The sequence below is a fragment of the Sus scrofa genome, chromosome 5 (assembly GCF_054392235.1).
Source record: "Sus scrofa isolate SSC_HxYL_T2T_F1_AM1 chromosome 5, Sscrofa_HxYL_maternal_Yorkshire_Landrace_v2.0, whole genome shotgun sequence".
Lineage (NCBI taxonomy): Eukaryota > Metazoa > Chordata > Mammalia > Artiodactyla > Suidae > Sus > Sus scrofa.
The window spans coordinates 99,728,814-99,744,874 of record NC_139387.1 but is presented as its reverse complement, the minus strand read 5'-3'; the positions used below and the strand labels follow the sequence as shown (position 1 = coordinate 99,744,874).

Sequence of the window (16,061 nt, the reverse complement as noted above, 5' to 3'; positions counted from 1 at the left end):
CTCGTAGGAATCCAGGGAGCTACTGCTGTCCTAAATGCCACATGAGGATACCGGGCACAGAAGAAAGGTCACTCAATAGATTAGGCCAGAAGACAAATTACCCCCATAACTGAGTTCTCCCATTTTAACAATTGAAAATGATTTACTATGGAGTTCCTGTCGTGGTGCAGTGGAAATGAATCCGACTAGGAGCCACGAGGTTGCAGATTTGATCCCTGGCCTCGCTCAGTGTGTTAAGGATCCAGTGTTGCTCTGAGCTGTGATGTAGGTCACAGACGTGGCTTAGGTCTGGCGTTGCTGTGGCTGTGGTGGAGGCCGGCAGCTACAGCTCTGATTAGACCCCTAGCCTGGGAACTTCCATATGCCACTGGTGCAGCCCTGAAAAAACAAAAGACAAAAAAAAGAAAGAAAGAAAATAATTTACTAGCATATTGAAGCTGGCAGTTATTATGCAAATTTGTAAAAAGATTACCCATTGAATTACAAATACATGAGCAATGAAAGTTAATGATATTTTTGGTGGTGATGATAACACAGTGAAATATAGAATTCTTTTTTTTTTTTTTTTTGTCTTTTTTGGGTCACACCCATGGCATATGGAAGTTCCCAGGCTAAGGATCTAATTGGAGCTGTAGCTGCTGGCCTACACCAGAGCCACAGCAATGCAGGATCCAAGCTGCATCTGTGACATACACCATAGCTCATGGCAATGCCAGATCCTTAACCCATTGAGCAAGGCCAGGGATCAAACCCACAACTTCATGGTTCCTAGTCGGATTCGTTAACCACTGAGCCACGGCAGAAACTCTCAGAATTCTTGAGCTACTTGCTTAGAGGTAAATAGCCAGACAGATTCAGAGATTGTACCTGAGAATTCCCTCTTTTCCTTTTCTTTAATAATGAGATCACCTTATGTCAAATACATAATGTCTCTGCATAATTCAAGACCAACAGCAGGATTTTATTGTGGTTTTGGAGTCTCATCTTCCAGGTTCATGAATAGTTCAGAGACTTCAAAGGTACAAGTATGAATATCTTATTTCTTATCTTAATAGAACATGACTTGTTTACATGCATCCTCACTTGGTTCTTTTATATCCTTGGTGTTTAGGGTTTTACTTCTAAATCTGATCCTTGCTTCTGTTGGATAAGAATGATCTAATTATCAGTTTAAAATGACACAGTCTGTTTCTGTTCATTCCTGAACTTGAAATGTCCCTTCCATGCAAGAGAACATGAAGGTCTGCCTAGGTATGACAGTGACATTTCCTTGTTGTATAATCCACAAGTCAGTTGGTTTTCCTGGAAGACCAAACTTTTATTCAAATATTCATTGTCAAAGGAATTGACTTTTTGTCCTCAATATGTAAAGATAATATTTTCATGGATACTTTGCATGAAATATTGTTATTTTTAAAAACCTGGGTTTGGATAGCTCTTTGGTTTTTGGAATCCAAAGTATACATGGACCAGGCACAATCCAGAATCCAAAGAAGTTCCTAGAAACACTAGCAAAAGAGACTAGATAGAAGAATGTTTCCGTCTAGTAGGGAGAAATGTCCTCATGAACAAATAATGAATGCTTTGGTAATGGTACTTAATGTGAAGATTAAAGAGCTAAAGACGACGGTGGCTCGGACATGATTTGAATAAAGGGAAGAAGAATAAGAACACATAGATGTAATTGAGTGGAATAGGTGATTTAATCTCCTAATCATCAGCATTTTGCCTGATCTATTAGGTAACCTCTAAGGTATGTTCCAAACACCAGTTCTATAAATTTTATTGCGCATATTGACTTTATAAAGTAAAGAGACTTGCAAAGAGTCAATACATATAATCCTTTAAAAAAAAGATTTTTATGATGTATTAACTATTATGTTAACTAGTTAAAAAGAAAGTATTTGTAAAATATGCAAAAGGGATAAAGAATAGCAAATATACAAAGTACATACTCCTCAGTTTAAGAAATAAAATATTTGGAGTTCCTCTTGTGGCTCAATGGTTAACAAACCTGACTAGTATCCATGAGGACGCTGGTTCAATCCCTGGCCTTGCTCAGTGGATTAAGGATCTGGCATTGCCATGAGCTGTGGTGTATGTCGCAGATGTAGCTCGGATCCTGTGTTGCTGTGGCTGTGGTGTAGGCCGGCAGCTATAGCTCCCATTTGACTGCTAGCCTGGGAACCTCCATATGCCATGAGTGTGGCCCTAAAAAGAAAAAAAAAAAAAAAAGAAAGAAAGAAATAGGATATTATTATTTTTGAAGCCCTTACATCAATTTTCCAATTCATCATGTCCACACTCCCTTCAAAGATAGAAACCTTTGAGTTTATTGTTCTCTTTTGCTTATAATTTTACCACATGTTTGAATAACAGTGTGTCACTTAGTTTTGCTGTGTAACAGCATCAACAACAAATCCCAAAATGTAGTGGCTTAAAATAATAAAAATTATAATCGTTCATAATTTCTCACAATTCTTTGGGTTACCTAGGCAGTTCTTTGGGAAGGCTTCAACTTTCTCTGCTGGGTCATCTCACCTGCAGTCATCTGGTGGCTCAGCTAGGGCTGGATTGTGCAGGATGGCTTCCCTAACCTATCTGATAATAGAGCCTATGGTAGCTGGGATCACAAGTCTCTTATCAAATACCAGGGTAACTTAGACTTATTCACATGGTGGTGGCAAGTTTCAAGAGCAGGAGATGAACAGGTGACAAAGCACAAGAAATTTCCAAGGCTTTAACTGTGTCATGTTTGCTAATATCCATTGACCAAAGTATGTCACATGACCAAGTCCAAATCCAAGGAGTTGAGAAATAGTCACTACTTCTTGAAGAGAGCAGCTGCAAAGTCACATTGCTAAAGGGTGAGCAAATACAGATGGGGAAAGGCTGTGACCTTTGTTGAAATCAGCTACTCCTAAAAATAACTTTTAGTTTTGTATGTTCTTATATATATACTGAGTCATTCTATGTGACTTGCTTTTTCTACCCAGTATTTTTTATATAAATACTTGTTTTGTTTCATGTATTAATTCATTCACTTCCCTGATATTGCTAGTTTTTTAATGCCTTCAAAATTCTATTTTTTAAAACTTTCTTTAAAATATATCAAGTTCAGGAGTTCCCTTCTTGGCACATCGGAAAAGAATCCAACTAGGAACCATGAGGCTGCGGGTTCGATCCCTGGCCTTGTTCAGTGGGTTAAGGATCCGGAGTTGGCATGAGCTGTGGTGTAGGTCTCAGACATGGCTCGAATCTGATGTTGCTGTGGCTGTGGTGAAGGCTGGCGGCTTCAGCTCCAATGGACTCCTAGCCTGGGAACCTCCATATGTGCCACAGGTGTGGCCCTAAAAAAAAAAAAAAAAGGGTGGAGGCAAAAAAAAACAATATCAAGTTCATAATTTATCAATTTTTTTTTTGTGGTTTACTTTTTTTTGTGGTTTACCTTTTGTTAAAATATCTTTGTATTTCCGGATGTAAAAGAAGACATTCTTTTACTTTGTCTTCTTAAAAAAAAAAAAAAAAGTTTTGCGCTTCAGCGAAATCTTTATTCACTAGAAGTTGATTTTTTTGAAAACTGTGTGACATAACCGTTTTCTTACCAGATGTTATTTAAATTTTCTCTAACTCTCCAGTTGTCTTCATAGCATTGAGTCTCCCAATGAATTAAAATTACTCATTTCAATACTTCTTTAGGTTGTTTTATATTTTTCAACAATATTTTATGTATTTTCCCCATCAAAGCTTTGGACATTTCTAATTACTCTATTTTTTGTGCTATTGAAAATATCTTTTTTAATATTACCTTTTCTAAATATTCGTTGATAGTGAATAAAGTTGCATTTATATTCTATATCTGGAACACTTGCTAAACTCTATTCTTATAAGCGCTCTGTACATTCATGTGCTTTTTTACTTAGATAATAATATTACCTGAATACTAATGGCTTTGTTTCCTTATTTCTAATTATTTTACTTTGAATTCACTTTTCATGCCTTATTGTGCTGATTAGGACTTCTAATACAGTGTTCAATACAAGTGGTAATAGGGAGCATCCTTTTCTTGAAATCATAAAAGGAAAGCATTCAATTGTTTATTTTTTTCTGGAGATAGGACGTAGACTGCCATTAACTACATAATACAATTTCCCTTCTATTTCTAATTTTCTAAGTTTTTCTTTCTTCTTAACTAGGAAGGCATGTTGAGTTTTTGAGTTATCAGCTATTGAGATTATTGAGATCATATATTTCGTAATATTTTCGAGGTTTTTTTTTTTTTTTTTTTTGGTCTATATTTTCTAGGCCCGCACCTGCGGCATATGGAGGTTCCCAAGATAGGGGTCTAATCGGAGCTGTAGCCGCAGGCCTTCACCAAAGCCACATCTGAGCCGCGACTGCGACCTACATCACAACTCACAGCAACGCTGTGGGATCCTTGACCTGCTGAGTGAGGCCAGGGATCAGACCCGCAACCTCATGTTTCCTAGTCAGATTTGTTAACCACTGAGCCATGACGGGAACTCCTGTAATCTTTAAATTAATGTGGTAAATTATTTCAATTTATGTCCTAATATTAAAATTATTTGCATTCCTAAGCAAAACCAAATGTAGTCATTCTGTAGTATGTTTAACATACATTGTTGGATTTACTTCTGTAACATTGACTTTTGAATTTCTTTTTATAAAAGTGAGATTGTCCTATAATTTACTTTCTAATAATATTCTTATGTTTTATTTTCAAGACTTTATAACTTCACAAAGATTGTTTCTTTTCTCTCCTTTATTTCAAATATTATTTGCTCTTTAAATATTTCAAAGAAGCTGTAAGTAATCTAGTATAGATGTTGCTGTTGAAAATTTATTTAATAGTTGGCATATATCAGGTTAGTTTTTCTTATTTTAGTTCTGTTATGTAATGTTTTTCTCATAAATTACCCATTGCATATGATTTTTCAAATATTACTCCCTTTTTAATTCAAATTCTTGAATTGAGTCTCTTATTATTTTCTTGATTACTCTCACTAGAGTATTATTAATTTTATTAGATTTAATTTTTACGGCTTTGTCGTTCCTCTATTTTTTCCTTTTATTTTCTATTTCATTTTTTTTCAGCTATTATATATATATTACTTAAAATACTCTTTGGTGTATTTTTTATTTTTATCTCTTAAATTGGAAGCTTAGCTAATTAATTTTGATTTTTTTCTTCTTTTCCAATGTGGTTATTTTACAGCAGTATTACTTCCTCTAAGAACTGGCTTAGCTACAGGGTGAATTTTTGTGTATGTTGTTTTCATTAATCATTCAATTTTAAGTATTTTCTAATTTTCATTGAGTTCTTCTTTGACCCATAAATTACAGAAGTTTCTTCCTTCCAAACACATGGGATTTTTCTAGTCGGCTTTTGAATATTGATTTCTACCATATTTACAGACAGAGGGAATGGTTTCTTTGATTCCTGTCTTTTGATATTTACTGAAGTAAGTTTTATATGCCTGTATGTTGACAATATTCAGAAAAGTTCCAAATTAATAAGCAAATATTATATATGTTACAATGGTGTTCTTTATAATGGCTTCATATCAGTCTGGTTTTTATGCTGTTAAATAGTCCGTATTCATACATTGTATTGTTATTTAATAACTATCACCCAGAAAAAGTATGTTGAGACCTTCTTCTATGATGGTAAATTAGTCCATTTCTCTTTGGAGCATTGTAAAAATGTATATATAGCTCTGTCATTAAGAAGATACAAGGTTTTTTGTTTGGTTTGGTTTTGTCTTTGGTGCTCCATGGCATGCAGATGTTACCCAGCCAGGGATCATATCCAAGCCACAGCAGTGACAATGCCAGATCCTTAACTGCTAGGCCCTCAGAAACTCCAAGAAGACACAAGTTTAGATCGACATACAAGTTTAGGTTGTTCATCGCTTTCTAGTGAAAAATCTTTTATCTCTTTATCATAAGTTCTGTAAGGAAGACCTCAGAAGGATCATCCACTGAAGATGGAATATTGTGCTGTGGAGTGCAGTACACACGCCACATCAGTGGTGATTACATGGTGCTCTTTCCAAAATGTGTTGTGTGAGTTTGGAAAACAAGGGATGAGTTTAAGAATGACCTCATGTGCCATCATTTCCAGTGTCCCACATGGGGGCATTTGTGCTTCCCATTCCACAGTTCTGAGTTTTGAATGTTTAAAAGCAATCTGGATTTCACCAGGGAGAAGCAACAAGATTTCTATTGGTTTTAAGCTATGTCTCTTTCCTGGGCACTTTAAACTTCTGGGTCAGAGAAATCAGAGGATCAAAAGGAATAATCTTCTTGATAAGAAAAATTGACCCTCATAATCAGGAAAAAGAAGGCTGCTATTTTACAGTGTAGAAGGGGGGGAGATATATTGTGGCACTTAGGCAGCTCTCTGGGGCATCTCTTGGCATTTTCTTCCCTATTTTTGTGGTAAATGGTTGTAGTAGCAGCCATACCCTGAGAGGGGTGTGGTGATCAGGGCGCTTGAACTCCTCAGAGCCCAACAGAAGTACTAACTGTGAGTGAGAGGAATCTCAAATATATAACAGGAGAAATGAGCCAGCTCGAAGAGTAAGGACTTCCTCTTGTAAGTTTCCCAGCAAAGATGCCCAACAGAATCCCAGAGGAGCTGTTCTGAGAACTTAAACAAGAGTAGATCCAAGCAGTACACAGAGTGGACAATAGAGGACACTGCGTGCCACCCAACCCCATGTTTCAGGGTTGAAGGACCTATTTCTCCTGCTTCTGAGAGGGCCACTGGCTGTCAGCCTCAATTTTGGCAATTTCTATTAATTGCCTTTGACCAAAAAGAATCACCTTTCTCAATATCATGCCCTCTTTCTGGGGTCTATAACATGTGTCCGTGAAGACTGCCTGCATCAATGCCTGGCTGATGCAATTTATAGACACTTGACCCCTGCTTCAGTTTCAGAACTCCGTGTGGAGTTTGTTGTAACCGATCACAGCCCAATTTCTCCTATGCCAAATCTTATCTTTTCCCTTTCCTCACAGGTTTTAATCCTGAGAGGACTCCTTTATTGCATGAAAATATTCATCTCAGAGTCCGCTCCCCAGGACAGATTCATTATTTCTGCATATCCTGATACCTGAGTTGAGAATTCTGCTATTTTTTTTTATTGGTTTTACTTACTTGTAAAGGAATCCTTAATGTGTAGCATGTCTCTGTTTAACATTATGCCAGAGGAAAATGGTCACATATTCTTTATCAGCGCATCGGCACTAAAACCTTTTGAGTTAAAATTATAATTCTGATCAGATAGACTACTTCTTAAAACACTCAGTAGGCCAAATGTGTATGTAGTGTTAAATCCGTTATTCATGATGGATGGTGGTTATTTAAAGAAATACTTATAGGTGGCTGTGCACATGGTGAATAGTTAAGATCAGTAAACTTACCTTTTATTTAAAATATGCCAGCCTGTTTATATTTGAAAAATAAAGTATATAGATTGGGATTCTATATTTTTAGTTATAGTCTTCCTTCCGTTGGCATTCCATTTTCTAATATCTTCATTTAATGAATCTCTACTTAGCCTTCAATGTGTGGGAGTTTTACCTAACACTCATTTTCATTTTGCATGCAGAAGAAATGTCCAATTAATTTGTAAATATAAATATACTAGGCAAAATTATTTTACTGTACGTGAGAACTAAAAATAATCATATTTAGACAGGACAAAAATTGATGTTGTTCTCATACAAAATTCTGAACTTGGTCGGGAGTTAATATGGTGACTCCATAGTTAGGGATCCTGGCTCTTTCTGTTTTTGCTCTGATGTCCTCAATATTAGCATCCATTGTATGATCAGAATGTCTGGTCTAGTTTCATTCATTATGTCTTAATTATAGCCAAAGCTAAGGAGAAAGGAGAAATGAAGGAAAGGCCTGTTTCCTTCAAGGTTACTTTTCAGTACATCCCCTTCCCCTTACCTAGCACAGGCAAAAACTCAGTTATCTGCTATCCTAACTGCAAAGGAAATTTAGTTTTTATTCTAAATGTTTTCTAAACTAAAAAAGGACGAAGGAGAAATAGACATGGGGACAAACACAGTAAATATCCTTCAAGACAATATATCTGTATTAGTTCTCTATTGCTGTTGTAACAAATTACCACAGTTATTACCATTTATGTGGCTCTAAACAATACAAATTTGTTTTAAAGTTCTGGAGGCCAGAAGTCCTAGATAGGTTTTGCTGGACTGAAAACAAAGTGTTAGCAAGAATACGTGCCCTCCAGAGGCTGTAGGAAAATATCTGTTTCCTTGCTTTTTTCAACTTCTGGAGATTACCCATATTCCTTGGCTCCAAGCACCCTCCCAGCAAGCAATCCTATCACCCTTCTGAACCTCTGCAACTGGCCTTACATATCCTTCTCTGCCTCTACTTCCTTCACCACATCTTTCCTCTGTCTCTGACTCTCCTGCTTCCTTCTTATACGAACCCTTTGATTCTTGTAAGAATAGCCCATGAGGATAACCCAGTATAATCTCTCCATCTCAAGATTCTTACTTTCAATCACTTATTTTGGCATTTAAAGTAACAACATATTCAAAGTTCTGAGGATTAGAATGTAAATATCTTTGAATGTTTTTATTCAACTTACCTTAGTATCAAAATTTAGATAAAGTGTCAAATAACAGTATTATAAGGTATTATTTATTGTTTTCACTTGCATTTTCACATTTTATTTTTAAAAACTGTTATGAGGTAAGCATGATATGCACGTGATTCTCATTTAATTCTCATTTTGAGGTTCAAATAGATTAAATGAGTTTTTCAAAGTTACTAGTGAAGGTAGCACTGAGGTCTAGATCCTGCCACCCAAATGCCGTCTTAATCTTGAGCTCTCTTATCCCTTGATTTGAAAGCCATCTTTCCTTACTAAGTTTCCACAAAGCACTTCAGTTAAAATTCTCTAGAGGAAGTAATTGTATCTCGCCTTATGTTTAAGAAGATATCTTATATTTTTGAGCTTCTTAGACAAAAGAGCCATTTTTATCATCTTTGCTGTTCCCTAAACAAACTACCATGGTTTGATGAACAGTTTTATATGTTAACTTGATTAGGCTATGGTCCACAGTTTTCAGTCAAACACTAAGCTATGTATTTCTGTGAAAGTGTTTCATGGATGTGATTAAAGTCCATAGTCAGTTGACTTTAAGTATGAAAGGAAGATTAGCCTAAATAATATGAGTGGCACTGATTCAATCAGTTGAAAGTCCTTAAGAACAGAACTGAGGCCACTCTGGAGGAGAAGTTCTGCTTGTGAATAGCAGCTCCACCATGTGCGGAAGAGATCCAGCCTGTGATGCAGATTTCAGACTTGTATAGCCAGCCCACAAAATCATGTAAACCACTTCAACAGATAACCTGCATATTCTATCCCCTCTGTTAATATTATTTGACCCAAAACAAATCTGAGGAATTGGGTATTATTTGGTACTATGTATTGAAATTAAATTCAACAAACCATTGTAACTCCAATGACTATGTAACAACTTACCATTTCAAATATATTTTTTTCACATGGTCTTAAAGATCTTAAATTTATTTCTTCAATCAAAATTCTGCATTAAGGGGTTCCCATTGTGGCTCAGTGGAAATAAACCTGACTAGGAACCATGAGGATGCAGATTCAATCCCTGGCCTTGCTCAGTGGGTTAAGGATTGGCATTGCTGTGAACTGTGGTGTAGGTCGCAGATGTGGTTTGGATCCCATGTTGCTGTGGCTGTGACATAGGCCAGCAGTTGCATCTTGAATTCAACCACCATATGCCACAGGTGTGGCCCTGAAAAAGGCCGAAAAAAATTCTACATTAAGATTGTATTTGTTTCGAATATGAATCAATGTTTTATCCTTGAAGACAATAATTTTACTTTTCTCATAGTTACTAACATTTTAGGAGTTGTTATAAGCATTGAAATGTCTAAGTACTCATCCATTCATTCCACAAATAGGTATTTATTTTCTATGTTCTAAAACTATGAACCGTAAACTGTAATAGTGAACAGATAGACGAGATTCACCACCATCCCCTCCTTTTCATACTTACAGCTGTTGGGATATAGAAATACACAGGGAGTTATTTTCCTAAGTCCTTTGAGGATAGTCAAAGAGAGCCACATTTTCTTTCTGAGTCCAACATTCTAATTTCTTAGAATTCTTAGCTGGACCTTGAAAGGGCCTCCACTTAAAATTTTTTTCATGTGTTTTTATTTCTTGATGGGAAGGAAAGAGAGAAGCTGACAAGAAAAGCCACTCTTCTTGTTTCCATCTCCACAGTGGAAGAAATGCCCTCTTTTTTAGTTAAGAAAACAGAGAGTCAAAAGAAGATGGGAGACCTCTGCACACTCAATCAGGAAATTCCTGGAATACCAGACTGTTTCCATCAATGGTAGGTCATTGCTTTTATCAGCTTGTATTGCTGAAATGCAGTAAGCACTGATTACACAAGCACTAAATGCCAAGCAATGCTCATAAATCTTGGTAGGAACATGAGCTTTAGAGTTGAGGTCTCGGATTTTCTTTTTACCTTGGTACTGAGTCAAAAAGAAAGATTTTAGAATCAGGGTCTTCTTCCACCCCTAATAAAATGCTCTCTTCACTCTCTTTGTGGAGTATTTGCTCCCAGTAACCATTTCCCTACCACTCTCTTCCATATTCTCTTTATTCCACCACTTATTTCTCTGTTCATATGTTCTAACTCACTTTTATTTTTTATAAAATATAACCATGTGCTCTGAATATCTATGCTCCCTTTAATAATTTATCCCATAACCTACTTTATTTGTATTAGGCTTACAATCTTTTAATGAGTTAAAAATTCATGACTCCTCTAAGAAATAAAACAGATGCTTAGGGAAATCAGCTTTTCAATCAAATGACCCTGAGCAAAGAAAGACTCTCCTAGAAAAAGATGGGCACTATTTTGAAAGGATTTCTATGCAAGATTTTCCAATAGATTTTTTCACCATCATTTTTTTCTTTAATCCTTACTGAGTGACTCAGAATTAGACTATTTTCAACATACGTAATTACCATGTTATCTATGGCAATTTGCAGTAAAAATCAGCAAAAATGTTCTTGCTACCAAAATGGGATATTTGAGTGGCTTTTCATAATGTGTGTCTTAGAAAGAAAGTTCTTCTAAATTTTTTCCCCCATACTCTTTGAAATTTTTATGTAAGACTTTTCTGGGCCATAGGACTCAGTATTTACATTACTAATCCTTAAAGGCAGCCTGGTAATCTTCCCCCACCCTCAGTACAGGAAGCTGGCAGTTGAGAAGTTTGTGACCAAGACTGTGAACCATTGACCAACTTAATTAGCTATGGCATGGAAAAATAAGAGCCTGGGGAGTAGCTGCATCCGTGCAGACATTCATGAATTATTACCTTTTTTCTTAATTTAGAGAGGTAAAGCAGAGGAAGCTAAATGCCCTTTTGGTTAAATTAATAACCTCAGAGATCCAGTGAGCTACCTAGTTTAGGTAAAAAAGATCTTAGAAAAACCAAACCATCTCGTTGACCACATTTTTCCTCTTCTTATGAGTAAAACCAGAAAACAAACTCTTAACTTGAATATTAAACTTTAGTCCTTGCTTCTAAGAACTATTCTTGCTGCTCTGTGATAAGAATTTTAATTTACCTTTCTGGATATCTACAGAGAAATATTTACTCAAAGGACTATATACTGTTATTGATCACTAACCAGTAATGGCTTAGAAACAGCTCGTGTCAAACCAACAAGACTCAGTTAAGATGTCAAGCTTGAGAGAAAGACAGTGTAAACAGATCAGTCGTAAAAATGGCTACAATTGCATGCACAGCTGAGGGTCAACTTCACACCTTCAGGAATTTAGTCTTTGGGGAGGCAGATTTCCAAGAAAATGAAGATAAACCATGAAAAGTAACTTTTTAGTTACTGTTTAAATTATGAAAGTATTTCATATTTATGAAAAAAATACAAACTGTGTATAAGAAAAAGTTAAAAGGAAAAGTCCTCTATTTCTTCACTCATTTCTCATTTTCCTCAAGTAACCACTGTTATAGTTATTTGTGTATCTTTCTATAAATTTTTACACATATTTAAGCATAGTGTTTATGTGTTTTTTTCCTCAAAGCATCATAATATATACAGTACTCCATAAATTACATTTTAAATTAGCAAGACATTTTGAACATCTTCCTGTATAAATATATACAGATCTACCATTTTCTTCTCAAAGTCTGCATTGCAGCCCATTGTCCCTCATTAATGAATAATCGTACTAACAATAGTATTGGCAATAATTTAATATGTACACAATTTTTACAAGAGGTCTAGTGTGAGTTCGAGAAGGAAGAAAACATACCAGAGGGAGAGAAACATAAGAAATCCTACGATAAAAATTACAGGTGTATTTGTACTTGATGCTAGGTTCATTCTAACAGAATTTAAAAGGAGACTTAGAAAGGAGGTATAATTCAAGATAGTTTTGAAGAATGAGTAAGATAGTTCCATAAAGAAATCTGGGAAGGAGTTCCTGCTGTGGCACAGCAGGTTAAAGATCCAGAGTTGTCTCTGAGGTGGCGTGGGCGCAATCCCCAGCATGATGCAGCAGATTAAGGACCCGATGTTGCTGGTAGTTGTGGTCTAGGTCACAGTTGTGGCTTGAATTTGATCTCTGGCCTGGGAACTTCCATATGCAATGGGTGTAGCAAAAAAAGGGAAGGAAGGAAGGAAGGAAGGAAGGAAGGAAGGAAGGAAGAAAGAAAGAGAGAGAAAGAAAGAAAGAGAGAAAGAAAGAGTCATAACAGCCATGAGCCATCTAAATTTTCTAAGTTGTGATTAGCCTTGTGTTTTAGAGAGTTAATGCAGGTAGTTTGTCAAGGTTGCACATGGCATGGGTTTTAGGGGAGACAGAATAAGGCAGGGAACTGGTTAGGAAGCTTATAAGAGAGCATATTCCAGAGAGATTGAGAGACAAACCAAGATAAGGATTTTAATTGGAGGCTTTACGGAGAGTGTCAAAAATTGTGGCAATAGAAGTAAAATGAAGGAGGACTAGAAAGAGGCAAATCAAGAGACAAAGATAATTGAACATCTTGGAAGAAAATAATGTTATCAATGGATATAGAAAACATAGGATAAGGACTAGGATTTTGCTATATTTAGAGCAGAAAGAGATGGTGACCTTGTCAACTTTTGACAGCTTTGTCACTAGCCAGTCGTCTTTCCTGTAATCAAAAAGAACCTTTCATTTTAATTTGGATTTCAAATAGGTATGGTCGTAGTGTTCTTTGCCTAGGTAAATAAGCAATGAAGAAACCGAATGCTTACCAAAACATTTTTAGTTGTTCGCTATCCGTCATTACTGTCTAACATTACAGCTGATCAGATCAATTTATTTTATAGAAAAGTTGCAAAAGTCTTTGAAGAGAAAAGACCAATTATTTTATATTAATAATAATAGTGATATCTTACATCTGTATCCTGCTTTGCTATTAAACAGGTAAATATTAGTTAATTTCTACTGTCATCATTGTGTCTCTGAGTGGGTGATGACTGTCATGAACCCATCCTACGTAATGAGGGTGTACACAAACCTTCCTTCAAAGCTCAGCTTCAGTGAGACTTTCTGGGAAATAATCATCCCTAAGATTTCCCTCCTCCCAATCATGTTGTCATACAGCTTTTTGCAAATAATGCCTTGACTCACTTTAGAAGACCTGGCTAAAGGCCAGTCAGTTTGCCTTTTTAAGCTGCTGATTAAATTCACATTCCCAACCATCTCCCTTGTTGAGCCACCATACACACCCCCTAATTGCTCCAGGCCCAGGTACCAGACAACCCAGGACAGCCCCCATTTCCCAGAGCTCTCTAAAGTTATTCAAGTTACCCAGTCCTAAGCCTGCGTGCCTTGTCCTGCTCTTCCATTTTCTTCCTCCCCCTGCCTTGTGACTTGAATGGAGTGGCCCTAAGTGGAGTGCTGTGTTCTCCCCAGGGAACTGTGAGTATAGCACAACTATACAGCTCCTTTCTGTTCTTCTTTCTGCATCTGGATTTGGCCCTACCATAGCCCTCCCATGGTTAAGTGGTTAAAATATAGGTCTGGTTTGGTTTAGATAGTTCATATTGGCAATAGCACTTTATGATATGTTTAGCAAAGCACTTGTCACAGTGGTTTGCAATTATCTGTTCAATTATAACCTTTTCAGTAGCCAGTGGGGCAGGACTTTCATTCCTCTAACTCTCCTTTCTAGCACAATTCTGGCATGAAGTAAGTGCTTGGTAAATGTAATAGAAATCTTTGAAATACAGCATTAGCAAAGTGAAGGACCATGCTTTGCGTATAAAATAGTAGCACAAAGTCATTCTCTGGTACTTATGCTATAAATAATTTCCCTACTGAAGACACTGAGAATTATTTTAGATTAAAAACAATATTTTTTAAAATTTAACAGTAGAAAAAATTATTATGTTACTTTTTAAGTAACTGATGTACACTCACTTGGAAACTATGGTATTACACGACCTTCCACAATAGAGTGAAGATTTGGTTGGAAGTGCGGCACTTATAAAAATGATGCAAATTATCCCAGGTCTTTTAGTTATTTTTTTTCAGTGTTGTGGGTGATGTACATTGGGTAATGCTCTGCCTGAGCCTTCTTTCAGTGCTGAGGCATTTATTCTCTCAGCAGCCTGAATATTTGTCACAGAGGCCCTAGCTGGGAACTGCCCTCAACCAAAAGGGTCTGCCTTGCAGGGGTGGTGTCTGCCTCCAATGACTGTTCTGTATATAAATGGGACTACGCTAACTCAACACTTTGTCTCCTTGTGAAATGTCTCTGAAGGGTCAACCTACTGCCAGAGCTTTCAGGGAGATTGGATGAAATCTCTGTGACACCGGTATGCAGATCAGCTTCTCCCTCTGCCTAATCCTGCTGCCCTTACTGCCTTGCAGGTGTTATTCCTGAGTCCTCCCCAGTGAACTTCTATAAGCACAGGATTGTTAGAGAGTCTCAGTATCTGTTTACAAGGAAAACTAACCTGAGATATCACTTACAAAGTGATGCACAACCAGTTTAAAATGTGAAATACACATTTTTAAACTGCTTGAGCCAATATTTTTATTGATAATTTACACTCTTTGGAAGACTAGATTCTGTAATCTGTATCAATAAATAATACAGTTGTTATTATTGTAATAATACATTTCCCTTGCAGTGCAGTGGGTTAAGAATCTGACATTGTCACTGCAATCGTTTGGGTTGCTGCTGTGGGGTAGGTTTCCTTGCCCAACCTGGGAACTCCCACATGCCTCAGACATGGCCAAAAAATAGTAATAATAATAGACATTCTTTGGCATTACAAGGAGGTTGATGTTTTATTCCTCTCTTTCCTGCATTCCCCCAATTCTGTGGTATTTTATAAAAAGTTATTTGGAATAGTCATTGAAACCGTCTCGAGAGAGTAAGTGTTTTTTCTCGTTACTCTTTGAAGTGAAATAGGCTTTAAAAAGTTGCCAGAACTTCTTTAGGAAAAAAAAAACTCAGAAACATTATTTAATCTATATGAAATATTCAAAATATTTGACAATACACTTGACCCATTTTAAATAAATAAATAATAAGTAAATAAAATTTTAAAACTCCCACCATGTTTATAAAGGGTTTGGAATCTTAGGATACTAAATGAAAAAAAAATTCCAAAAATATTTTTAGCTCTCAGCAACAGCTACATATTACTATGTAGTTATTTTAATAGTATTATCTAATGTTGTGCCAGTTTCCTTGTGACTATTTTCATCATCCTTAACCCTGCATCATTTCCTATGGCAAATCAGATACACAAAAATTCTTTTTCATCTGTTCCAATTCAGCTCCTCCTTACTTCTAAGGCTTGCAACATTAGTATGATCAGCTATAACAAATCTGCCAAAAAGGAAAAAGAAACAAATTTAGAAAGTGATTTCAGGTAAACTGAGACTCCACCGTCATCAAAAAGACTTCTTTTCTAGCTATG

General features: G+C 36.3%; 1 long non-coding RNA gene across 1 annotated transcript in view; it reads left to right on the top strand.

Annotated features, from left to right (window-relative positions):
* LOC146403585 (uncharacterized) overlaps positions 1 to 16,061 on the top strand; it is a 276,598-nt gene that overhangs the window by 8,102 nt on the left and 252,435 nt on the right. The window contains exon 2 of the long non-coding RNA XR_014804489.1: positions 10,286 to 10,449. This is a non-coding gene — a long non-coding RNA (uncharacterized LOC146403585). The remainder of the gene's footprint in view (positions 1 to 10,285; positions 10,450 to 16,061) is intronic.